General features: G+C 41.3%; 1 protein-coding gene across 22 annotated transcripts in view; it reads right to left on the reverse strand.

Annotated features, from left to right (window-relative positions):
* LOC106581656 (leucine-rich repeat flightless-interacting protein 2) overlaps positions 1-26,572 on the reverse strand; it is a 93,124-nt gene that overhangs the window by 51,589 nt on the left and 14,963 nt on the right. For 2 of the 22 annotated variants that reach the window (XM_045704380.2, XM_014163846.3), the window contains exon 1: positions 24,589-24,731. The exons of 19 other annotated variants lie outside the window; for them this stretch is intronic. The gene's annotated coding sequence lies outside the window, so the exon portion shown is untranslated. Of the gene's footprint in view, positions 1-24,588; positions 24,732-26,572 lie in introns of those variants that run through there. One more of the 22 variants, XM_082966934.1, reaches the window with a different exon arrangement.

Raw genomic sequence — 26,572 nt, forward strand, 5'->3', positions numbered from 1 at the left:
AAAAACTAAAATTTTTCAAACATATGACTATTTTACACCATTTTAAAGACAAGACTCTCGTTAATCTAACCACACTGTCCGATTTCAAAAAGGCTTTACAACGAAAGTAAAACATTAGATTATGTCAGCAGAGTACCCAGCCAGAAATAATCAGACACCCATTTTTCAAGCTAGCATATAATGTCACATAAACCCAAACCAGAGCTAAATGTAGCACTAACCTTTAATGATCTTCATCAGATGACAACCCTAGGACATTATGTTATACAATACATGCATGTTTTGTTCAATCAAGTTCATATTTATATCAAAAACCAGCTTTTTACATTAGCATGTGACTAGCATGTGACTAGCATTCCCACCGAACACTGCCAGTGAATTTACTAAAGTACTCACGATAAACGTTCACAAAAAGCATAACAATTATTTTAAGAATTATAGATACAGAACTCCTCTATGCACTCGATATGTCCGATTTTAAAATAGCTTTTCGGTGAAAGCACATTTTGCAATATTCTCAGTAGATAGCCCGGCATCACAGGGCTAGCTATTTAGACACCCAGCAAGTTTAGCACTCACCAAAGTCAGATTTACTATAAGAAAAATGTTATTACCTTTGCTGTCTTCGTCAGAATGCACTCCCAGGACTTCTACTTCAATAACAAATGTTGGTTTGGTTGAAAATAATCCATAGTTATATCCAAACAGCGGCGTTTTGTTCGTGCGTTCAAGACACTATCCGAAAGGGTAAATAAGGGTGACGAGCATGGCGCAATTCGTGACAAAAAAAATCTAAATATTCCATTACCGTACTTCGAAGCATGTCAACCGCTGTTTAAAATCATTTTTTATGCCATTTTTCTCATAAAAAAGCGATAATATTCCGACCGGAAATCTGCGTTTAGGTAAACAGACGAAAGAAAATAAAGCATGGGGTCGACTCGGGCACGCGCCTAAGCCCATAGTACTCTGATCGGCCACTTGCCAAAAGCGATAATGCGTTTCAGCCAGAGGCTGCCTCGATATCGTTCAGCTTTTTCCCGGGCTCTGAGAGCCTATGGGAGCCGTAGGAAGTGTCACGTTAGAGCAAAGATCCTCAGTCTTCAATAAAAAGAGCCAAGATGAAACACAACTTGTCAGACAGGCCACTTCCTGCATGGAATCTTCTCAGGTTTTGGCCTGCCATTTCAGTTCTGTTATACTCACAGACACCATTCAAACAGTTTTAGAAACTTTAGGGTGTTTTCTATCCAAAGCCAATAATTATATGCATATTCTAGTTACTGGGCAGGAGTAGTAACCAGATTAAATCGGGTACGTTTTTTATCCGGCCGTGTCAATACTGCCCCCTAGCCCTAACAGGTTAACAAGAAGTTAATCTTTAAACCGATGTATAACACTTGTATGTTTTATGAATTTTTATTATGAGTATTTCTGTTTTTGAATTTGGCGGTCTGCAATGGATGTCACTGGATGTTGGCCACTGGATGTTGGCCAAGTGGGACGGTAGCGTCCCACACCCCCTAGAGAGGTTAAGCAGACACCACGACGGCCCTCAAGGAACTTCACTGGACTCTATGCAAACCATATATCCTGAGGCTGCATTTATTGTAGCTGGGGATTTTAACAAAGCAAATTTGAGAACAAGGCTACCTAATTTATATCAGCATACACTCGCGCAGGCAATACACTCGATCACTGCTACTCAAAATTCCGCGATGAATACAAGGCCCTCCATCATCCTCCGTTCGGCAAATCAGACCACAACGCCATCTTGCTCCTACCGTCTTATAGGCAGAAGCTCAAACAGGATGTACCTGTGACAACTATTCAACGCTGGTCTGACCAATCGGAATCCACGCTTCCAAGATTGTTTTGCTCATGCGGACTGGGATATGTTCTGGGCAGCCTCAGAGAACAACATCAACCTATATGTTGACTCGGTGATTGAGATTTTAAGGAAATGCATTGGAGATGTTGTACCCACTGTGACTATTAAAACCTACCCTAACCAGAAACCATGGATGGAGGGCGGCATTCACGTGAACCACCGCATTTAAACATGGAAAGAGGACTGGGTATATGGCCGAATATAAACAGTGCAGTTTTCCCTCCGTTTTCCCTCCGCAAGGCAATCAAACAAGTGAAATGTCGGTATAGTGACAAAGTGGAGTCAACGGCTCAGACACGAGACATATGTGGCAGGGTCTACAGGCAATCACGGACTACAAAAAGAAAACCAGCCACATCACGGACACCGACGTCTCGCTTCCAGACAAACTAAACATCTTTGCCTGCTTTGAGAATAATACAGTGCCACAGTCATGGCCTGCTAACAAGGACTGCATCCCCCCTCTCTCTCTCTCCCCTTCTCCGTGGCCGACGTGAGTAAGACATTTAAACGTGTTAACCCTCGCAAGGTTGCCAGCCCAGGCATCCCTAGCCGTGTCCTCAGAGCATGCGCAGACCAACTGGCTGGTGTGTTTACGGACATACTCAATCGCTCCCTATCCCAGTCTGCTGTCCCCACATGCTTCAAGACGGCCACCATTGTTCCTGTACCCAAGAAGGCAAAGATAACTGAACTAAATGACTACCGCTCCGTAGCACTCACTTCCGTCATCATGAAGTGCTTTGAGAGACTTGTCAAGGATCATATCCCCTCCACATTATCTGCCACCCTAGACCCACTTCAGTTTGCACAGTGCCCCAACAGGTCCACAGACGATGCAATCGCCATCACACTGCCCTATCCCATCTAGACAAGAGGAATACCCATACTGTACTGTTCATCGACTACAACTCAGCATTCAACACCATCGTACCCTCCAAGCTCATCATTAAGCTGGAGGCCCTGGGTCTGAACCCCGCCCTGTGCAATTTCTGACAGGCTGCCCCCAAGTGGTGAAGGTAGGAAAGAACATCTCCACTTCACTGACTCAACTCTGGGGCCCCACAAGGGTGCATGCTCAGGCCCCTCCTGTACTCCCTGTTCACCCATGACTGTGTGGCCATGCACACCTCCAACTCAAATCATCAAGTTTGCAGACGACACAACAGTAGTGGTCTTGATTACCAATACCACGAAACAGCCTACAGGGAAGAGGTGAGGGCACTCAGAGTGTGGTGTCAGGAAAACAACCTCTCACTCAACATCAACAAAACAAAGGAGATGATCATGGACTTCAGGAAACAGTAGTGGAGAAGGTGGAAAGCTTCAAGTTCCTCGGCATACACATCACAGACAAACTGAAATGGGCCACCCACACAGACAGTGTGGTGAAGAAGACCTCAGGAGGCTGAAGAAATTTGGCTTGTCACCCAAAACCCTAACATTTACAAATGCACAATCGAGAGCATCCTGTCGGGCTGTATCACCGTCTGGTACGGCAACTGCACCGCCCTCAACCACAAGGCTCTCCAGAGGGTGATGCGGTCCGCACAACGCATCACCAGGGGCAAACTACCTGCCCTCCATGACACCTTTTTGGAAGGCAAAAAAGATCATCAAGAACAACAACCACCCAAGCCACTGCCTGTTCACCCCGCTACCATCCAGAAGGCGAGGTCAGTACAGGTACATCAAAGCTGGGACCGAGAGAGTGAAAAACAGCTTCTATATCAAGGCCAATAGACCGCTAAACAGCAATCACTAACTCAGAGGCTGCTGCCTACATTGACACTCAAATCACTGGACACTTTAAACAACACCACTAATAATGTTAACATATGTAAAAAGAGATTACTCATCTCATATGTATATACACTGTACCTTATACCATCTATTGCACCTTGCCGCTCAGCCATCTATATATTTTTATTTACATATTCTTATTCCATCCCTTTAGATGTGTGTATTAGGTAGTTGTTGGGGAATTGTTAGATTACTTGTTAGATATTACTGCAATGTCGGAACTAGAAGCACAAGCATTTCACTACTCGCATTAACATCTGCTAACCATGTGTATGTGACCAATACAAGTTTGATTTTGGGAAATGTTGATATTTTGTCAAATTTTCTTTCTAGTACTTTTTGTATTTTACAGATACGATGAAAAAATATATGTATTTATCCACAAATGCCTGCCTATGACCCCAAGAACACCATCTCCACCGTCAAACATGGAGGTGGAAACATTATGCTTTGGGGGTGTTTTTCTGCTAAGGGGACAGGACAACTTCACCGCATCAAAGGGACGATGGACGGGGCCATGTACTGTCAAATCTTGGGTGGAGAACCTCCTTCCCTCAGCCAGGGCATTGAAAATGGGTCGTGGATGGGAATTCCAGCATGACAATGACCCAAAACACACGGCCAAGGCAACAAAGGAGTGGCTCAAGAAGAAGCACATTAAGGTCCTGGAGTGGACTAGCCAGTCTCCAGACCTTAATCCCATAAAAAATCTGTGGAGGGAGCTGAAGGTTCGAGTTGCCAAACGTCAGCCTCGAAACCTTAATGACTTGGAGAAGATCTGCAAAGAGGAGTGGGACAAAATCCCTCCTGAGATGTGTGCAAACCTGGTGGCCAACTACAAGAAACGTCTGACCTCTGTGATTGCCAACAAGGGTTTTGCCACCAAGTACTAAGTCATGTTTTGCAGAGGGGTCAAATACTTATTTCCCTCATTAAAATGCAAATCATTTTATAAAATTTTTGACATGTGTTTTTCTGGATTTTTTTTGGTTGTTATTCTGTCTCTCACTGTTCAAATAAACCTATCATTTAAATTATAGACTGATAATTTCTTTGTAAGTGGGCAAATGTACAAAATCAGCAGGGGATCAAATACATTTTTCCCCCACTGTAGTCCCACAGACACTAGTGTTGCACAGTATATTGAAACGTTTGTACTTTTTCGATACTACATCAAACTGTTCGGTACTAGAATGTGTTACTTTCGGTAATTCTGTCTGTTTTCTACTGATTGAGATCAAGTCTTTATCAGCGCAGCTGATGTTCCCTTGAAGCGCGAGAGCACCGTCCCTGCTCCACGCATTGCTAGCTCTAGTCTGTGCTGAGGAACCACTGCACTCACTTAGTCTGGGCTGCATCACCACTTGATCAAGACTAGGGTGGAGGATTGTGCATATTATAGACTCATTATATCACATAGTGCTTTCAGAAAGTATTCACGCCCCTACACTTTTTCAAATGTAGTTGGTTACAGCCTGAATTGAAAATTGATTAAATTTGGTCACTAGACACACAATACTCCAAATTCAGTGGAATTATATTTTTATAAATTTGTACAAATTAAAAATGAAAAGCTGAAAATGTATTTAGTAAGTATTCAACCCCTTTGTTATGGCAAAACTAAATTAGTTCAGGAGTAAACATTTGCTTAAGTCACATAACAAGTTGCATGGACTCACTCTGTATGGAGTAAATGTTTAACATGATTTTTGAATGACTACTTAATCTCTGTACCCACACACAATTATCTGTAAGGTCGCTCAGTCGAGCAGTGAATTTCAAAACACAGATTCAACCACAAAAGACCAGGGAGGTTTTCGGCAAAATTCAAGGAACCCTGGTTCAGTCTTCTTTCCAAAGACACCCTTCTGCAGGGCAATAGCCTAAAACAAGGCCAAATACACCTAGTTTCCTGAATCGGTTCATGTATGTCGCAAGTCACGACTACACAGGAGAGTCGTTTGAATGTAAACATATTTTGGGGCAGAAATGCCTTCTGGAACATGTGAACTTTGTGTGCCTTAGTAACAAACTTGTATGCCATCTGTAAATATGAATACAATTGTTAAATTACGAGCCTTGTTTGTTAAGCCACAGATAAAGAGGCGCAACCTTCCCACTAGCCATGATTGGCTGAGATAATGAGTGGGATGGACATGCCGAGAGAGGATAGAGGATTGGTCTGCCATATTCAAGGCTTCTGTCTATTTGAGCTCGTCACTCTGTGTTGGTACTCATGTCAAATGCTGCTTTAAAAAAATGTATTGTGTAGTGGAGCTGCGTAAGTGTTGCTCTCCACTTTCTGGAGGATCAAGTTTTGAAATCAGTGGAATTAGACTACGATCGCTAAAGAGATGGAGAAAACACCTGTCTCCAGATTACATCTTCAAACTAAGGGCAACCGTGGTATGGCATTCCTGACAGGGAGACTTGTCCATCACGCATGATGACGTATACAGGTAAGATTGTCGAGTGTTAGCTAGCTTTTTCAGATATTACGCGTTTCTACTTTTGACAGAAAGTGGTTTCATGTCAAGCTAAAGTGTACTGTTAGCTAGCTAGCTAACGTTAGCTGGCTGGCTCCCTAGTGGAGGTTACTATGTTTCCCCAGAGCTGTTTGCTTTTCTAGTTAGAGTCAAATGTTAGGCATTGTTGCCACTTTGTTCATTGTTGTTTAACTAGCTAACGTTAGCTGGCTGGCTCGTTAGCTAACGTTACGTGTGTGATCTTAAACATTGTTTACCTAGCTAGGTTCATTGTTTACCTAGCTAGCTATATGTCTTAAGCTAAAGTGTAGTGTTAGCTAACGAGTCATCCAGCTAGCTAACGTTACGCGTGTACAACGTTCATTGAATATGGCCGGTGTCAGTAAACGTCAGCAAAAAAGCAGAATGAAATTGTTGCCAGCAGAGATGGTTAGGCTGTTTTCATGTTATCCAGAGGTAAACAAATCATTGGCCAGAGCGTCAAGTGTGCGCTCCGAGAGCGAAACGAGATGGGTGTGAACGATGCTGAATGGGTGTAGACAAAGAAGAGCTCTTCACTAGACACCCAAACATTCAAAGACGATTTTCTCAGAAGTGAGTTTACAAGTTGATCAACTTTCAAAGCATAATTACTTTCCCCATTGTTCCTCAAATGCAGTGTATGATATACCATTTTGTAGCTCCGAGTCTCTACTTTCATCCAATGTAAAAAGCACCATTTCACATTTTGCTACGTAAGACCGAATCCAGGTGGTGAGTCACATATACACTGTAGTTGCTTACCAAGATTACATTGAATGTTCTTGAGTGGCCGAGTTACAGTTTTGACTTAAAATTGTCTGTCTAGCAATGATCAACAACCATCTTGACAGAGCTTAAAGAATTTATAAAATAATAATGTGCAAATACTGTATAATCGAGGTGTGCAGAGTTCTTAGAGAGATTTACCCAGAAAGACTCACAGCTGTGATCACCAAAGGTGATTCTAACATGTATCGACTCAGGTGGTTGAATACTCATTTAATCATGTTATTTTTCACAAATGTTAGAGGGGTGTGAATACTTTCTGAAGGCACTGTATATAATTATGGATATTGTTTTTCTATGGTCATGGCTGCACTCCTGGTATGGCATGTAGAAATGTTGAAACTGTTAAAAGATGCACTATGCAGAAATAGCTCCACCATTGCCTGGTTGCTAAATTTAGAATAGTTTGCCTAATTTCAGTTTGTGAGACAAAACATGCAAGTATAGTGTAGAGAATCATTGTATCATCTTATCCACTGTGAAATATATTTTCCACAAACAAAAATATTGTATTTTAAGCTGGTGTACAAAATCGAAAGTAAGACGCAAAGACGAAAATTAGGAACAGGAAGCATAGACATAGCGCTCATAGAACACATCTAACGCTTCTTAGACTTGCTTTCAATGGGAACGAGATCTATAACTCATATTTCTATGTGAATTGGTTGGGTCGCCCAAAAAGTTACATATTAATGTCTGCAAAACAAATGTCCCTTACAGGCTAGAACACTTTAGAATGCAAGATGATACTGATTCCAGCTTTGTAGGCTAACTTTCCTTGCTAGCTTACAGCTGAAGCTAAAATCAATTTACTACCCGATCATCTTGTTTCTGATCCAACGGAAACTATTGCTGATTTTAAAGCTGATTGTCACCAAACGTTTTATTAATTCACTTAGTCTTACCCGCCTCATGTCTCTCCCAGTCAAGTTAATCTTTGCTCGAGCCCAAGTGACCAGGGTTCTGGTCTAGAAGCACAACTTCAAATGCTCCTACAGTTTGGCTTCGTACTGCAGTTTAACTGACGTCCGGCACAGAACAATGTCTATCTGCAGACTGCTGTTACTACATGCCGCGCCCGCTACGATTGAGGCTGCTGGTGTGGTCTCTGGCCCACACCCCAGCACAGTAGGTGACGATAATGCAGCAACGTTGGATGCCAACTGTCAAAGAACCCCAACTGGTGTCCTCTACCCAGCTGCTAGCTAGGTAGGGGACACCAGTACACAATGTCCTTCACCCCTGCCTGCCAAGTACTGTGTGCCAGTGTCCTAGCTAGCTAGCAGCCTTAATGGCAGTGGGAAATGGCCTTTAGTAAGTGATGCATATTGGTAGACCCTTCTCGCCCAGAAAGACAATTTCCATAGAGGGCCACAGAGCAGTCAGATTAGAAAACTCCTAATAAGGCACTTTAGTCATCACCTTCAAACACAAAACATGCAGTTAATTATTCAAATAATTGTTGCAGAGGCAGATTTTTTGCCATCGCTCACAGCCGAAGATATTACAAGTATGGGTAGCTGCAGCCCAATATGGTGACCGGAGTATGGGCGAGTGGGTGTGTTAAAAGGAGTGGGTGTATGGAAAGCGAAAGAGCTAATTGGGCCGATGTTGTCACTCAAGAAATTTTGCGTCGCTGATTGGGCTTCACGACGAGAAATACTGGAACAATATTTCTAACATAGAACGTGGGGAATGGTCAGAGGCGATCTACAGAACACTAATGTAATTTTGTGATGTCATTAACAATGTTATAAAGGTAATACTGTAACTTGGACAATATACCCACTACATGCACGAAGTTCCAATACTATGCGTTGTGCATGTAATATGACAAATTATTGTTTTTGTTAACAGAGGGATGTGATTTGATGAACTGAGAAATTGTTTTACATAACTTTGTTATAAAAGTCACGCCCCCAAGTGAGGCCAGAGTGTGTATCAGCCTGAAGGAACTGCCCCTTCCGAACAAACTGCATAAATGAGGTAATAAATTAACATACCACACTAGAAAAGCTAAAGTGGTTTGAACTTTGAATCTCAACACGAGGTAGAGACAATAAACTCACTTCCCGGACAATCACTGGTACGGCTGATTAGCTGTCCTAAGTAAAGGGTCTTCAAAAGCTAATTTAAGTGAGTCCATTCTACTACTCTGCTCAAACCATCATATTAGGCTACTCTCGTCACCCGAATGGGAACCATCGACACAGCTGGCTAGCCTATCTTCAAAGCAGCATCTACAAGAGCTAATGGAAGGAAAATAAACTGTAGTTCTGTTCAGTATTACATGACAAGTCACCGGACAACTACAGAGAAGAACAGTAGAAGACTTGTTGGAACCTTTTTGGACAATCAGAGCCTTACAAGTGTGCCGCGAAAAGGCCCAATTTCTTTTCCAAGGAGGCCCTGTCCACCGAGAGAGATACACGGCGAACCCTGGCATTTCACGTAAATACAGTCATGATTTTACTCAGAGGGCGGAGGTTCGTGTGCAAAGTACAAGATTACTGCAAGTGAGAGTAGTTTCTTAAAGTACCAATGTTAAGTGTCTCTGTCCCTCTCTCCATCTCTTTTGTAACAAGCAGCCATGTTGTGTCATTCTGCTAGGGACCTGTTTTTAAATGTATTAAGTGTATTGTTTATTCTGTGTTACCATTTAATTAGCTGGTAAATACATTAAACCAATTTGTGTAGTACCGAATCATACGGCTCTGGTTTTTACAGATTCATGGAGGTTACGAATGTTCAGAATGGTGATATGATACAAGGTTATGATTAATATGATTAAGTTGACTGTTTATAGATGTGATAGGTAAAGACCTTTTAGGGTTTAATTCGAGAGATGGTAACTCCTTAAAGAACCGCTCTCGTGGTGCCCCAGATCCTGATGAGTTAATTGTTACATGATTACTTTAAAATTGGTAACAATTAAACATTGTTATTTATCTCATTAACTGTCTTCAGATTAATGTTAGTCAAGTCACAGCATACACAACAAATAACTAATATTGATAACCATCTAGATGTCACTTTGATACAAAGCCTACATACAGTCTACTACTCAATGGGGAGGGCATGAACGGCAACACCGGAACACAGTGCCCTCCGCTCCTGCTTGACAAGCACTACTGTGTCAGGCAACAACGTGGGAAGTACTTACCTAGTAGCCAATATCAGGGTGACAGTCACAGTAAGCACACGCATACAATGTATGAAGTAACAGTATACCATCAAACTTTTAATAAACAATCGTCAATTTTTTTAACTGAAAAAGTACATTTGTGTAAAACAGTGAAATATGACTAAGTCCAAACTCTCACAGTACAGTAGCTACATGTACAGTAGTTGCGTGGTAAGAAACGTAGTTTTAAAAAAGTGCTCAATCAAAACTGTAACCTATAGCAGAGCACTTGACACACCCACTCCTTTACACACGCCCACTACTTTTCTTTCGACCCACCTCCGGTCACCATATTAGGATGCAGCTACCCCCTTCTCAGATATTAACATTTTATATTCATCCAATGTCTGCCATGATGTGATAACGTTGTCGCTGCTCTCTGTGGGCACTGATTGCTAGTGCACATGTGATGTTGGTCCGTATAAACCGAATGCAACCTGGATATATATGGTCCATGAATCAGCGTATGCGAGTAGATTACCTTAAACAACGGTTGGTCATCTTGGACGCAGCCTCCAGTTCTTATTATACCTTAGTGCTTGAGCCTCAAACTGACTGTGTGAATGACATCATGGGTTTTAAAGAGACGGCGCACACTTTTATAAAAGAAGAGTACTTCTTCTATGCAAATGTTAACTAGTACAATAAAATGAGTCCCAAAAGGAAGGGAAACCAATCTGTTTTCATCTGTAGCCCCGTGAAATCAGCCAAAACAAGCTCAATAATGCATGCACAAACTCCCTGAATATGCATTCACCTGTATTGTGAATAGGCCTAGGCAACATGTTGACTTACCCAGTTTATCAATAGACTAGAGATTTACCATTCAAATAAAAGATTACCATTGCTTTTTATCAATCTACATAAAAACAAAGTCAAATTCATTGTATATTTGATTCTTTAATGCATACATTTAAAAAGCTCAAAAAGGTAATGATATTGAACTCAAAAGATCTGTCTGGATCAACTGCCATTCTGTGACTTTGGCTAATACACTTTTTTTACGTGGTATCGTTTTGGTATCGAGTATCGTGATGATATCAAGTACTTTAGTACTAAACTTTGTATCGAAGTAAAAATTCTGGTATTGTGACAACACTACCAGACACAGTCTCTTACCTGCTGCTACTAAATACAAACACCACATCTAACTGGGCCAGGGAAGAGCGACAGAGAGAAATAATCTCTTTCTCCTCCCGCTGCTCCCCTTCTGCACAGCTATTTTTAATGACCTACATGGACCCGAGTTCCATCAAAAACGCTCCAGTTCAGTTGGATTTCATTAGAGTGACTGTCCTCTGGAGACCCAGAGTTAGTTCACTGCATCAAAAATGTGTGATGTTGACACACCTCTGTGTCATTCTACAAAGTGCTGCAGGAACCATAACCTTGCCTGTCCCTCAATTGTCTACTTTTGGTGTGAGATCCAAAGTCCTGCAGGAACCATAACCTTGCCTGTCCCTCAATTGTCTACTTTTGGTGTGAGATCCAAAGTCCTGCAGGAACCATAACCTTGCCTCTCCCTCAATTGTCTACTTTTGGTGTGAGATCCAAAGTGCTGCAGGAACCATAACCTTGCCTGTCCCTCAATTGTCTACTTTTGGTGTGAGATCCAAAGTGCATGTTCCATAAACATGCTGCACTTGAGATGGGACCTGGGGGGGAAAAAAACATGGTCGAGTAGGTGGGCAAAGTGAGTATGTACGGAGGGTAGGGCTGGGCGGTATCCAGATTTTCACACCATTCCTATAACCAGCAGTGCACACAAGGGGCGCTTTCTTTCCAAACGTATTATTATTATTTTTTAATTAGACAGCAGGGATTCTGATCCAGGAGGGGATTGGCTCTACTGTAAACAAGAAACTTGATCTTGCATACTAGCCACTTTTTAATTTTTGGAACGGTATTGAAAATCTTACCATCGGTTTTTCCAAATACCCCATATATGGTATATGGTATATACAGTATAACGCCCAAACCTAGTATGTACTGCATACCAGGGTATTTTAAAATAGACGGTATAATTTTCAATAACGTAATGTCCCCAATATGTTTACCATTGAAGTTTTTTAATAATGTGAATATTTGTAGCTACTTAAGTAAATACCTGCAGTCAACTTGTGCAATACATTAGGAGAAAAAGCAGATCACGTTCTTCATTTCCCCATCAAATTGTTTTTCATTATGAAGCTTAACAGTAGTCCCAGTCACGCCGTTTCTTTACATGCACACAACGACGCAAGAAAGCAAATCTATTTACAGTATGGAATTCAAAAGTAAATATTTGCCAGCTAGATATCTTAGAACTACTTAACTGTCTGAAATGTGCTAAATGCTTTGCAGTTGTGCATTTTGTTTGCTAACTTAGTAACTAGTTAGTTAGCTTCAAGCTTTTCATGGTAACAGCAGAGAATCCCCTCCTGGATGAACAGACTTGCCGTCTACTATTTGTTTTGTGCATGAAGCAAACTGTGAGTAGCATTTCATCCTCAACTTCGATCAACAATTCATAACCTAGTGGTTGGTGATCCCACACCAAATCAAAACTAGAGTGCCAAGGAGGATCAGCAAAACCAGAAGGCACCATGGCTCTCAAATGAGGCCCTGCTGCCTTCAGTGCCTTGCCTCTGGTTCTAGGGGCAGGGGTGTTGGCCTGGATCCCGTCATTCTGATCCCATTGCTGATCGTTCTCAGAGAGAGTGTAGAGCTCTTATCACAGGTCTCAGTGCCACCCCAGTTGAATGCCATTCTGGCCTGTGCCCCCAGTGAGGCTCGCTCCCAAGCCCCTCCACCCTGACTGCCAGCCAACCAACATGTCCGGGCATTATAAAAGGCAGTGGGCGCTGACAGACTGGACAAAGAGAGGACACAGAACAACTCCGATATTTGATTAAGTGGAGGTTAAAATAACTTGGAAAAATGAGGTCCAACTAGAAACTGGATTCAAGTAGCAGAGTATCTTGATTGGCACAGTCAAGAGTATAATTATAACCTGCTTTAGGGACTATTTCTAAGACCCACATTGATTACCAAGTATAGACGTACGTGTAATGCTACAAACTTGCACAAGCTCTGTTGCTTTCCAACAGGGTGTGGGCGCTGAGCAGGCACTAACAATGACCTAGCAATAGCATCCCAGCAGAGCCAAGTCCCAGCCTATTCTATGCCCACAGACATAGTGACTCAAGGTTCTATGCCAGACACTAACCAAGAGACGGCATCACACACAGACAAGGAGCAATATTGGCTAAACAACCTTTCTAAATGACCAAAATATGGCTGCGTAGAGACGTGGCCAGATAAGAGTCAGACTGCCTGAAAAAAACAGAGCCAGGGTACACAACACGGGACATCCAAAAGAAAGTGTCAGTCACTGAGCACAGCGGTTTAAAAAAAAAAAATATTCTCACATGGTTTCGTCACGGTAAAATAATTCATTCTGTGGATGAAAAAAATTGCTTTGTAGGGGAATTATTATATTTAATGTTTTTAAGTTTACGAAATAAAATTCATGATATACCATTCGTCTAGTTCTGTGGAACTTACAACCCACTCAAAACATGCATTGTTGAACATGAACAGCATGCCGATTGGCCTAACAGTTAGGCATGGCTGGTATGATGGTTAGGCCTGGTCTAGGGTAGGATAGAATGTGCAAAAGTTCTGTACAGGCCCCTGGATCAGAGGAAATGGAAAAGAAACTGACAGCTGCCCCCTGTTCTTCAATGACAGAACATGTCACCCGAGGCCTTACAACACACACACGACCAGCTGCCGCTTTCTCAGCTCTTCAGAAAAACTGGTCAGCAGCTGTGTGCGCGCGCGAGTGCACCAGGGTAAAATAAACAGTATGCTTCAAGCTTCCTTCAAGGGGGCAGTGTAATTCAATCTGTGAAATAGTCCAGTGCAATTTACAAAACTAGACAGCAGTGAAAATAATAAAAGCAGTTTTTGATGAGGTTCAGTGGAACACTGAAGTGTACTCTGGTATCCAAGCATGGTCACAAGACTGCTTACAAAAATATCTCACCTGTTCTCCCAATTTGATAGCACAGTCACCTGCAGACAATGGAGTTTACTTTAGAAAATTCTCCAATGCGTGGTATGATACAGTCGGTAACATGAAGCTGGCATGTTAGTATTTCACAGAAAAGCAGTTGTGGATACTGTGGAAGGGGCTGCAACCAAGGCGAGCATCATCAAGCTAAAAATTGTTCTGGGAAGGTCGTCCAGATGTTTCTCATTGGTTCACACAGTATGGGCCACCCTGTTGTCCCTGAGGAGAAACAAAATAACTCAGTCTGGCTTTTCATTTCAGGGTAGGGAGGAAAGACAGAGTGGCATTAGATTTAAGGCAGTATCGATTTACATTGCAACACTAGGGATGTAACGATTCACAGAAACATTTCAATTGGGACCAATGCATAAAATACGACTGCATTGGTCCACGAACCCCAAACCAATCCAAATGTAGCTTACATCGGTCCGAAAATCTATTCAAACGTTAAGAATTGTCGATTCACATTTTTTTCTCATATTACTTTTTCTACATTCCAAAAATCAAAAGTTTAAAAAGAAACTGATGCATCCTCTCCTTCAGTGTCAAACTAAGCATGTAACTATGTTGACAGTCATTGATCAGCATGCAAAATGACTTGTAGAACAACCCTAGGGAATATCAGTAGCCTAGTCAAACTGCGCACTCTGCCCAGCTTCGTGCACTGACCAATGTGGAGTAGGCTGCCTGTTCCTGAATGTGGAGAAGGCGGCCTGTTTCTGATCTTGCACATTTGCAAGGCACCTTTAGCATTCAAATGCTAAAGCTACTAGGCTTTATTAGTCGAGTGACTGAACAAAAATATAAACACAACCTGTAAAAAAGATCCCAGAAATGTTCCATACGCACAAAAAGTTCACATTTTTTTGTTTGAATTTGTTTACTGTTGGTGAGCATTTCTACTTTGCCAAAATAATCCATACACCTAACAGGTGTGGCATATCAAGAAGCTGATTAAACAGCACGATCATTACACAGGTGCACCTTGTGCTGGGACAAAAGGCCACTAAAATGTGCAGTTTTGTCACAAAACAATGCCGCAGATGTCTTAAGTTGAGGGAGCGTCCAATTGGCATGCTGACTGCAGCAATGTCCACCAGAGCTGCTGCCAGAGAATTGAATGTTCATTTATCTACCATAAGCTGCCACCAACGTCGTTTTAGAGAATTTTGCGGTACATCCAACCGGCCTCACAACCGCAGACCACGTGCAACCATTTCAATTGACTGATTTCTTTCTGAGCTGTAACTCGTTGAAATTGTTGCATTTATATTTTTGTTCAGTATAATTTTCTAGGTTAGTGTTATCTATGCGCTGTTGAAAATGGTGTTTTACCGGAATAAAAGTACGCTACCAGAGATACAACTCATCTGGCTATACCTGTTGAAAGGGGCTTACAATAGATTTTATTTTGATTGTTCAGGTTCACCGTCAGCAATAGGTTTGGTAGGTTTGCTTTAAACAATGTGTATGAAAAATTATCAACTTTACCCTGTATAATGAGGCATAACTTGAGACAGTCTCACTCATGGCCAAAGCGGGAGGAGAAAATAATTTCAAAAACTTCCAAACGGTCAAAACCCATACAATTTTGAGATGGGGTAAAATCCAAAGTTGTGCTATATGTTCATTGACTTTCTCATATCAATATTTACAGTTTAGAAATTAGCTACATTACTAACACAAAACACTTAATCTGCAAAAAAACTGTTAATGAGTGGGTGATTGTGATTTCGGAACCTAAGTGACGGGACTGCTAAATAGCCAACGAAATGGATACACATATTACCTGCATTCACCCTTTTTTTGCGCCAACTCTTGCACTGACTATGCACACACACACTGGACTCTACCCACACATACTTAGACCCAACACACACACGCGCTGCTGCTACTGTCTATCATCTATCCTGTTGCCTAACAGCTTTACCCCTACCTACAGTTGAAGTCGGAAGGTTACATACACCTTAGCCAAATACATTTAAACTCAGTTTCACAATTCCTGACATTTAATCCTAGTAAAAATTCCCTGTCTTCGGTCAGTTTGGATCACCACATTATTTTAAGAATGTGACATATAAGAATAATAGTACAGAGAATGATTTATTTCAGCTTTTATTTCTTTCATCACATTCCCAGTGGGTCAGAAGTTTATACACTCAATCAGTATTTGGTAGCATTGCCTTATTTTGTGAAGTGCACCTGCAGCAAAGCACCCCCACAACATGATGCTGCCACCCCCGTGATTCACGGTTGGGATGGTGTTCTTCGGCATGCAAGCATCCCCCTTTTTCCTCCTAACATAACAATGGTCATTATGGCCAAACAGTTCCAGAGGACATTTCTCCAAAAAGTATGATCATGTGCAGTTGCAAACCGTAGTCTGGCTTTATTATGGCGGTTTTGGAGCAGTGGCTTCTTCCTTGCTGAGCGGTATAGGACTTGTTTTACTGTGGCTATAGATACTTTTGTACCCGTTTCATTCAGCATCTTCACAAAGTCCTTTACCGCTGTTCTGGGATTGATTTGCACCTTTTCGCACCAAAGTACATTCATCTCTAGGAGACAGAACACGTCTCCTTCCTGAGCGGTACGAAGGCTGCGTGGTCCCATGGTTTTTATACTTGCGCACTATTGTTTGTACAGGTGAATGTGGTAAGTTCGGGCGTTTGGAGGTCTACAATTTTTTTTCTGAGGTCTTGGCTGATTTCTTTTGATTTTCCCATGATGTCAAACAAAGAGGCACTGAGTTTGAAGGTAGGCCTTGAAATACATCCACAGGTACACCTGCAATTGACTCAAATTATGTCAATTAGCTTATCAGAAACTTCTAAAGCCATGACATAATTTTCTGGAATTTTCCAAGCTGTTTTAAAGGCAGTCAACTTAGTGTATGTACACTTCTGAGCAACTGGAATTGTGATAGTTAATTATAAGTGAAATAATCTGTCTGTAAACAATTGTTAGAAAAATGACTTGTCACGCAAAAAGTAGATGTCCTAACCGACTTGCCAAAACTAGTTTAACAAGAAATAGTTGGAGTGGTTGAAAAACGAGTTTTAATGACTCCAACCTAAGTGTATGTAAACTTCAACTGTATATGTACAGTACATGGCTACCTCATTTACCTCATACCTCTGCACATCGATTTGGTACTGGTACTTTATATTTACTCTGAATTGTTGGAACAGGAATTGTAAGTAAGCATTTAAACTGTTCGTCTACCTATCTACACCTGTTGTTTACGAAGTATTTGACAAATCAAATTTGATCTGCATGTTGTGGTAAGTCGCCAAAGTATTAATCCACACAGGATGTTACTCAAACGTGGTACTAAAAGATATGGCGTAAAAACAAGAGATTGGTAAGAGGAAGCAATTTGAGAGTGGATTTTTGGGGGGCATTTTTGTTTTCCCCACTGTAATCACTGCACATTGGTGTAGTGTGCACAGAGGTATTCAGTGTTGTGTTCAAAACACCAGTCTCAACATCAACAATATAGAGGCGACTCCGGGATGCTGGCTTCTAGGAAGATTTGCAAAGAAAAAGCCATATCTCAGACTCTTCCTCTTTCTAGTCTAGTTAGAGCCCGTTTGTGCTGTTCTGTGAAGGGAGTAGTGCACAGCGTTGTGCGAGATCTTCAGTTTCTTGGCAACTTCTCACATGGAATAGCCTTCATTTCTCAGAAGAAGAATAGACTGACAAAGTTTCAGAAGAAAGGTCTTTGTTTCTGGCCATTTTGAGCCTGTAATCGAACCCATAAATGCTGATGCTCCAGATACTCAACTAGTCTAAAGGCCAGTTTTATTGCTTCTTTAATCAGAACAAGTGTTTTCAGCTGTTCTAACATAATTGCAAAGGGGTTTTCTAATGATCAATTAGCCTTTTAAAATGATAAACTTGGATTAGCTAACACAACGTGCATTTGAAACACAGGAGTGATGGTTACTGATAATGGGCCTCTGTACACCTACATAGATATTCCATAGAAAATCACCCATTTCCAGCTACAATAGTCATTTACAACATTAGCATTGTCTACACTGTATTTCTGATCAATTTGATGTTATTTTAGTGGACCAAAATGTTTTGCTTTTCTTTCAAAAACAAGGACATTTCTAAGTGACCCCAAACTTCTGAACAGTAGTGAATATTTGAAATTTGTATCTGAAAGCATAATTGAAGTTTGAACATTGACATTTTGACCTTACACAGGCCTCCTTTAAGACTCCATAATGTTTCATCTGTATGTGCTCCAACAATTTCTGGGGGGCGTCTATGAAGCTTTACTGCATGCTCTATAATACAAGTAGTATTTTTCCAAGTTTTCTATTGAAATTCATTGTGGAGAGCTTATTTATATATTTTGTGATATGAATACCGAGTATGTCTACTTCACCATCAGCCCATTTTGTAGGTAAACTGCAGGGTAATGTTAAAGTTGTATTTAAGGATCCAATACGTAAATATTGCACACGTATCATAATTAGGTTTTAGTCCAGAGAGTACAGAAAAGTTATCTAGACCTTCAATGAGACATTGCAGGGATCTAGCTTGCGGACTTAATATAAAACTTGAGTCATTGGCATACATGGACACATTTGTTTTTAAGCCTTGGATTTCTAATCCTCTATTGTTGTTATTGGATCGGATTTTAATAGCTAGCATTTCGATGGATATAACAAATAGATATGGTGACAGCGGACACCCTTGTTTAACTCCTCTTGACAATTCAAAACTCTGAGAAGTATCCGTTATTTACTATTTTACACCTGGGGTTGCTATACATTTATTTTTACATGAGAATTACCGAAATTGAAAATAATCCAGGCATTTATAAATAAAATCCCATCTACTTTATCAAATGCCTTTTCAAAATCCACTATAAATACCATTCCTGGCTTCATATACGTTTCATGATGTTCTATTATTTCTAGTAGTTGTCGTATATTATCTCCAATGTATCGTCCATGTAAAAAAACCTGTCTGATCAGGATGAACAATACCTGGTAAAACCCTTTTAATTCTGAGTGCTATGCATTTCGCTAGTATTTTTGCATCACAGCATTGATGTGTAAGGGGCCTCTAGTTTTTTAGATAGACTGGGTCTTTTATATTTGCCATCTGGGTCTTGTTTTAATAGAGAAATCAGACCTTCCTGCCGAGTACCTGGCAGACTACCATTTCTATAGGCGTAGTTAAAACAATCTAACAGTGGAGCTTTCAGTATATCAAAGAATACCTGATATACCTCTACCAGTATGCCATCAAGCCCTGGGGGTTTTCCAGACTGAAAGGATTTAATAGCCTCAAAAGGTTCTTCCTCTGTCATTTGGCCTTCGCACTGATCTTTCTGTACATTTGTTAATTTTCCATTTTTTATATTATTTGGAAATATTTCCTTAACATAATATTCATTCAGTGGGAGAGGATGAGACGGAAAAAAAAGAGTGGGAGAGGGTTAAAGTTATTTTGTGATGTAGTCAGATCTTTCCATGATGGAGTATGTTGTTCCTCCATAGCATAAAGCTGTTGGTACGTCGATTTCGTCGATTTCCCTCAGGATCTCCTTAGTATCCAGGTTGGCTCTTTACTGCAACCAGTTGTTTTACGAAAAGATAACAATGAGTCTTTCCCACGACAACGACAACAGGTGTCTGTAGTACAGCCAGCTAGCACTCGCGGAATCCATGCAACAACAAAAAAAAGGAACAAACTTGCAGTCCCAGCCGTAAGGCTAACTGCGTCGTGGAATCCTTAGCAACAAAACTTAAGTTGTGATTAAAATCGATTTAATGAAAATGTTTTAATATAAACAACAAGTGTAGACAGTATAATATTCTGTTGTGCACTCTGATGACATACCTCTGCTAGTTTTAAAGTTATGGCCCATTTTATACATCGAAATTGTCATAGTAGGTAATGTAATCAATAACAAAAGCAACACAAGCAGTAGCTAAGGGGTCTCAACTTACTATTGAGAGTAAGAATAGTAGGATACACCAGGTGAAATTTCAAAATTTGGTTGTGCATCAGCAGTTTCTTAGTCACTGACAGTCACTCAATTAGCCATGTCATCTAACAACTTTTAGATTGTTAGTCTAGCCAGCTATCATGGTCGAATACCAACCAGGCACACAAAGCACCTGAACTCCTGAGAGCCCCCATTGATTTTGTTAGTCATTATCACTCAGATAACATATTAAAATTGCATAAGTCATTACACAATTTGTAGAAGTGCAGGAAATGTGTTATAAAACTGCAACATTTCAAATCAAAGTTTCTTGGTTGTGTACACAGATTTGCAGATGTTATTGCAGGTGCAGCGAAATCCTTGTGTTTCTAGCTCCAACAGTGCAGTAATACCTAGCAATAAAAAAAACACAATCCAGAAAAATAAATATCAGAACAAGCAATGTCAGAAATAGATAGATACAAAACACACCATTTTATATACTGTGCATGTAAACATAATTTTTTTCAAGTGACCAGTGTTCAACGACTATGTACACAGGGCAGCAGTCTAAGGTGCAGGGTAGAGTACCAGGTGGTAGCCAGCTAGAACATAAGTATTTGACCCCTCCGCAAAACATGACTTAGTGGCAAAACCCTTGTTGGCAATCACAGAGGTCAGACGTTTCTTGTAGTTGGCCACCAGGTTTGCACACATCTCAGGAGGGATTTTGTCCCACTCCTCTTTGCAAATCTTCTCCAAATCATTAAGGTTTCGAGGCTGACGTTTGGCTACTTGAACCTTCAGCTCCCTCCACAGATTTTCTATGGGATTAAGGTCTGGAGACTGGCTAGTCCACTCCAGGACCTTAATGTGCTTCTTCTTGAGCCACTCCTTTGTTGCCTTGGCCGTGTGTTTTGGGTCATTGTCATGCTTGAATACCCATCCACGACCCATTTTCAATGCCCTGGCTCAGGGAAGGAGGTTCTCACCCAAGATTTGACGGTACATGGCCCCGTCCATCGTCCCTTTGATGCGGTGAAGTTGTCCTGTCCCCTTAGGAGAAAAACACCCCCAAAGCATAATGTTTCCACCTCCATGTTTGACGGTAGGGATGGTGTTCTTGGTCATAGGCAGCATTCCTCCTCCTCCAAACACGACGAGTTGAGTTGATGCCAAAGAGCTCCATTTTGTTCTCATCTGACCACAACACTTTCACCAGTTGTCCTCTGAATCATTCAGATGTTCATTGGCAAACTTCAGACGGGCATGTAAATGTGCTTTCTTGAGCAGGGGGACCTTGCGGGCGCTGCAGTATTTCAGTCCTTCACGGCGTAGTGTGTTACCAATTGTTTTCTTGGTGACTATGGTCCCAGCTGCCTTTAGATCATTGACAAGATCCTCCCGTGTAGTTCTGGGCTGATTCCTCACTGTTCTCATGATCATTGCAACTCCACAAGGTGAGATCTTGCATGGAGCCCCAGGCCGAGGGAGTTTGACAGTTCTTTGTGTTTCTTCCATTTGCGAATAATCGCACCAACCGTTTTCACCTTCTCACCAAGCTGCTTGGCGATGGTCTTGTAGCCCATTCCAGCATGTGTAGGTCTACAATCTTGTCCCTGACATCCTTGGAGAGTTCTTTGGTCTTGGCCATGGTGGAGAGTTTGGAATCTGATTGATTGATTGCTTCTGTGGACAGGTGTCTTTTATACAGGTAACACGCTGAGATTAGGAGCACTCCCTTTAAGAGTGTGCTCCTAATCTCAGCTCGTTACCTGTATAAAAGACACCTGGGAGCCAGAAATCTTTCTGATTGAGAGGGGGTCAAATACTTATTTCCCTCATTAAAATGCAAATCAATTTATAACATTTTTGACATGCGTTTTTCTGGATTTTTTGGTTGTTATTCTGTCTCTCACCTGTTAAAATAAACCTACCATTAAAATGATAGACTGATAATTTCTTTGTCAGTGGGCAAACGTACAAAATCAGCAGGGGATCAAATACTTTTTTCCCCTCACTGTATATGGTAGCGGGGTGAACAGGTCGTGGCTCAGGTCCTTGATCTTCTTGGCCTTACTGTGACACCAGATGCTGTAGATGTCCTGGAGGGCAGGCACTGTGTCCCTCTGGTGATGCGTTGGACTGACCCCACCACCCTCTGGAGAGCTTTGCTGTTGCGGACGGTGCAATTGCTGTACCAGGTCGTGATACAGCCCAACAGGATGCCCTCAATGGTGCCTCTAGAAGTTTGTGAGGGTCTTAGGGAACAAGCCAAATTTCTTCAGCTTCCTGAGGTTGAAGAGGGGCTTTTGCACCGCCTTCAACATGCTGCCTGTGTGAAAGGACTATTATTTCAGGTTGTCAGCGATGTGCACACCATGGAACTTGAAGCTTTAGAACCCCCACTGAGGCCCCGTCGATGTGGATGGGGGCGTGCCCTATCTTCCGTCTCCTGTAGTCCACGATCAGCTCCTTTGTTTTGTTGACATTGAGGGAGAGGTTATTTTCTAGGCACCGCTCTGCCATTGCTCGCACCTCCTCCCTATAGGCTGTCTCACCATTGTTGGTAATCAGGCCTTCCACTGTTGTGTCGTCAGCAAACTTGACGATTGACTTCAGGCTTGGACAGGATCCAGATTGTGATATAGTACCTTCATACTAACCTTGTGCCATCCCGGCATATCTGGTAAAAACGCCATTGAAGGGGTGTCATTTTCAAACCCCACTGAGCTGCTAATCCAAAGGCTAGCAATGGTAACAAGTACACTAAACAAAAATGTAAAAAAGAACATGCAACAAGTTACAGTTCATATAAGGAAATCAGTCAATTTAAATAAATAAATTACGCCCTAATCTATGGATTTCACGACTGGGAATAAAGATATGCATCTCTATGTCACAGATAGCTTAAAAAAAAAAAAAAAAAAAAAAAAATGGGCATCAGGATCTCGTCACAGTATCTGTGCATTCAAATTGCCATCGATAAAATGCAATTGTGTTTGTTGTCCATAGCCAATGCCTGCCTATACCATAAACGCATCGCCACCATGGGGCGCGCGGTTCACATCAGCAAACCACTCGCCCACATGACACCATACACATGTTCTGTGGTTGTGAGACCGGTTGGACGTACAGCCAAAATTCTCTAAAACGACATATAGAAATTAACATTAAATTCTGGCAACAGCGCTGGTGGACATTGCTGCAGTCAGCATGTCAATTGCACACTCCCTCAAAATATTTGTGGCATTGTGTTTTGTGACAAAACTGCACATCTTAGAGTGGCCTTTTATTGTCCCAGCACAAGGTGCACCTGTGTAATGATCTGTCATGTGAACCCAAATTGCTTGCCATTCTTCCATGTGAAGAAGAAATCACAGACTCCATGAAATGACCTGATCCTCCTAAATATTTGCTAAGCTAATTTTGTGTAAGATTTCTTTCAAACAAGGGTGGCTCAACTTACTCCTTTGGCTCAACTTACCCACCCTCCCCTACTGTTAATTCTTGACATGTAATTTCTTCCTTCTTACCAACCAATCAACAGTGCTCCCTGGGTTTAGAAGTGAATAAACAGGAAGGCTTTTGTGATAACTATCTCTACGGGCCCTGTGTGTGATGTCATCAAGAGGAAGCAAAAGCACAGTGCCTCAATATCCTTTTATGGAAACTTCCCTTTGAGGGTCAGAGCAGGCTAGGCTAACCGAACCCACTTGTCCATGTCTAAACATATGAAGAAATATTTAGAGAATTCATGTTTACATCTCCATGTTTGTGTAAACCTCAATTTGCTTCTTTATTTGGCATACTTTTTAGCTGAGCTAATGGATTTGGAAATGCTGAAGTTGAAACAGGAGTGAAATGACAGCTCATTGTTCCATAAAAAAAAAAAAAAAAAGGTATACTTTTAGAAACATGGCCTACTGGTAACTGCTGCATGCAAGCATTTGTGTCTATGACACAATGTAGCCTAGATGTCTGTGTATATGCAGTTTTAAAATTAATCTCTGTATTTATCTGTGTTGTTTATGTTTGTGTGCCTGCGTACACACGTGTGCGTAGGACTTTCAAATGTGCCAATTATCTGGCCTGTCCCATTGATGACAGTGACATTTTTTAAGATGTGGGTTGTGCCCCTCCTAACTTCAGGGTACCAGACTAATCTAAACACTTGATTCTCCACTCCCCTCGGTCTGTCACCTAACATTGACATGGCAACTTAATCTTCCACTTACTTTGTCTCCCGACCGCAGTGAGACAAAACACACTAACGTCAACAGAATCCTCGACAGCCATCAGCGCTGATAGTGGATTTCATCCACAGATGTTGAGCAGACTAGAGATTTGTAAATGAACCTCTGACTCTGAGTTGATACTTCAAAATGTTAACTCTTCAACCCTTACCGTGTACCTGTTTGTCCTCTGTTGTTGAGTGCCTTTATTTGCTGATATCCATACTTTTTAATAAAACATTCAAATGCAACCACCGACTGTTTCCTTGTTGAGATTCAAATTGGTACATGCACATTTGAGCTGAGTTGCCATCTTAGAGCAACAGCAATGAGGAAACACTATGGATTTCAGCAAACAAAGAAAGGCATGCAACAGAGGACAAGCATAGGTACACGGCAGTGGCGGTCGGTGCCGTTTAAAATTAGGGAGGACGATTTTTTTATGAGCATGGCCTTATTTCTTTTACAGCATATAGGATGATTGTTACTCATATTCCATTCAACCAGCTCAATGTAACATCATTAGGCTTAGGCTACTACATGATACAATTTTCTCTATACCCATCATGATGTTGCTACAATCTAGTCTACGAATTAAAGTTTACAACGTAGGTGCACAGGTTGAGAGAAACGCTTTAGTAATCAAGGTGACAGACAGTGACCGCCTTGCACACTCTTGCCTGCATCTAGCTTATCTAGGGTGCAATCATTAGTGCAACAGTTGCAAACGAGAGTTTCTATTGGACAAATTCAGATATGTTTATCACCCTTCCTTTTGCTTCCATTTAAGAAACATTTTTCAACAGAATTGGAATGAATACATCCCTGATGACCGCACAGTTCACTTTCATAGCAACCACATACAAACAGCATGATTTGCTTGTTGTATAATTCCTTCTCGCATGCATCTACGTGCTCTCCTCTCGCCTTTTCCCTTCGCTTGTGGACTTCAGTGCACAATACAACAGCTGTCTGTGACCAGGTGAAAAAACTTCAAGCCAAACCTTCACACCATAACCGCTAACCTCTACACACAGCCTACTTCATTGTCACCATATTAGCTAATGTTATTTTCAACAGCTAGCTACTAGAACTTATGCATTAATAAACCCGCTACAATCCTGCAGTACAGTAAGCAGTTACACCGGCGGGCCCCTGTGGCAATAAATTAATAAAACCAAAAGCTTACCTTGATTTGGAAAAGTTCCAGTGTTGATAGCCATAGCCAGCTAGCTATCATAGCATCCCTCTCTGTTTGAGCAAGCTAAACTAGCTAGCTGCATTCACTAGCTAGGTAAGTGAAAATAAATACAGCTAGCTCTCTTGCTCATACTTCTTCATTTTGGAAGACGTTTGTTTAACCTCTTACATCTAGACGTTCCGCTAGCGGAACACCTGCTCCAATATCCAATGATAGGCGTGGCGCGAATTACAAAATCCTCAAAAATACAAAAACTTCAATTTTTCAAACATATGACTATTTCACAGCATTTTAAAGACAAGACTCTCCTTTATCTAACCACACTGTCCGATTTCAAAAAGGCTTTACAGCGAAAGCAAAACATTAGATTATGTCAGCAGAGTACCCAGCCAGAAATAATCAGACACCCATTTTTCAAGCTAGCATATAATGTCACAAAAACCCAGAAGACAGCTAAATGCAGCACTAACCTTCGATGATCTTCATCAGATGACACACCTAGGACATTGTTATACAATACATGCATGTTTTGTTCAATCAAGTTCATATTTATATCAAAAAACAGCTTTTTACATTAGCATGTGACGTTCAGAACTAGCATACCCCCCGCAAACTTCCGGGGAATTTGCTAACAATTTACTAAATTACTCACGATAAACGTTCACAAAAAGCATAACAATTATTTTAAGAATTATAGATACAGAACTCCTCCATGCACTCGATATGTCTGATTTTAAAATAGCTTTTTGGTGAAAGCACATTTTGCAATATTCTAAGTACATAGCCCAGCCATCACGGGCTAGCTATTTAGACACCCGGCAAGTTTAGCACTCACCAATATCAGATTTACTATTATAAAAGTTTGATTACCTTTTGTTGTCTTCGTCAGAATGCACTCCCAGGACTGCTACTTCAATAACAAATGTTGGTTTGGTCCAAAATAATCCATCGTTAT

This window comes from Salmo salar, chromosome 21 (assembly GCF_965601325.2).
Source record: "Salmo salar chromosome 21, fSalSal1, whole genome shotgun sequence".
Taxonomy (NCBI): domain Eukaryota; kingdom Metazoa; phylum Chordata; class Actinopteri; order Salmoniformes; family Salmonidae; genus Salmo; species Salmo salar.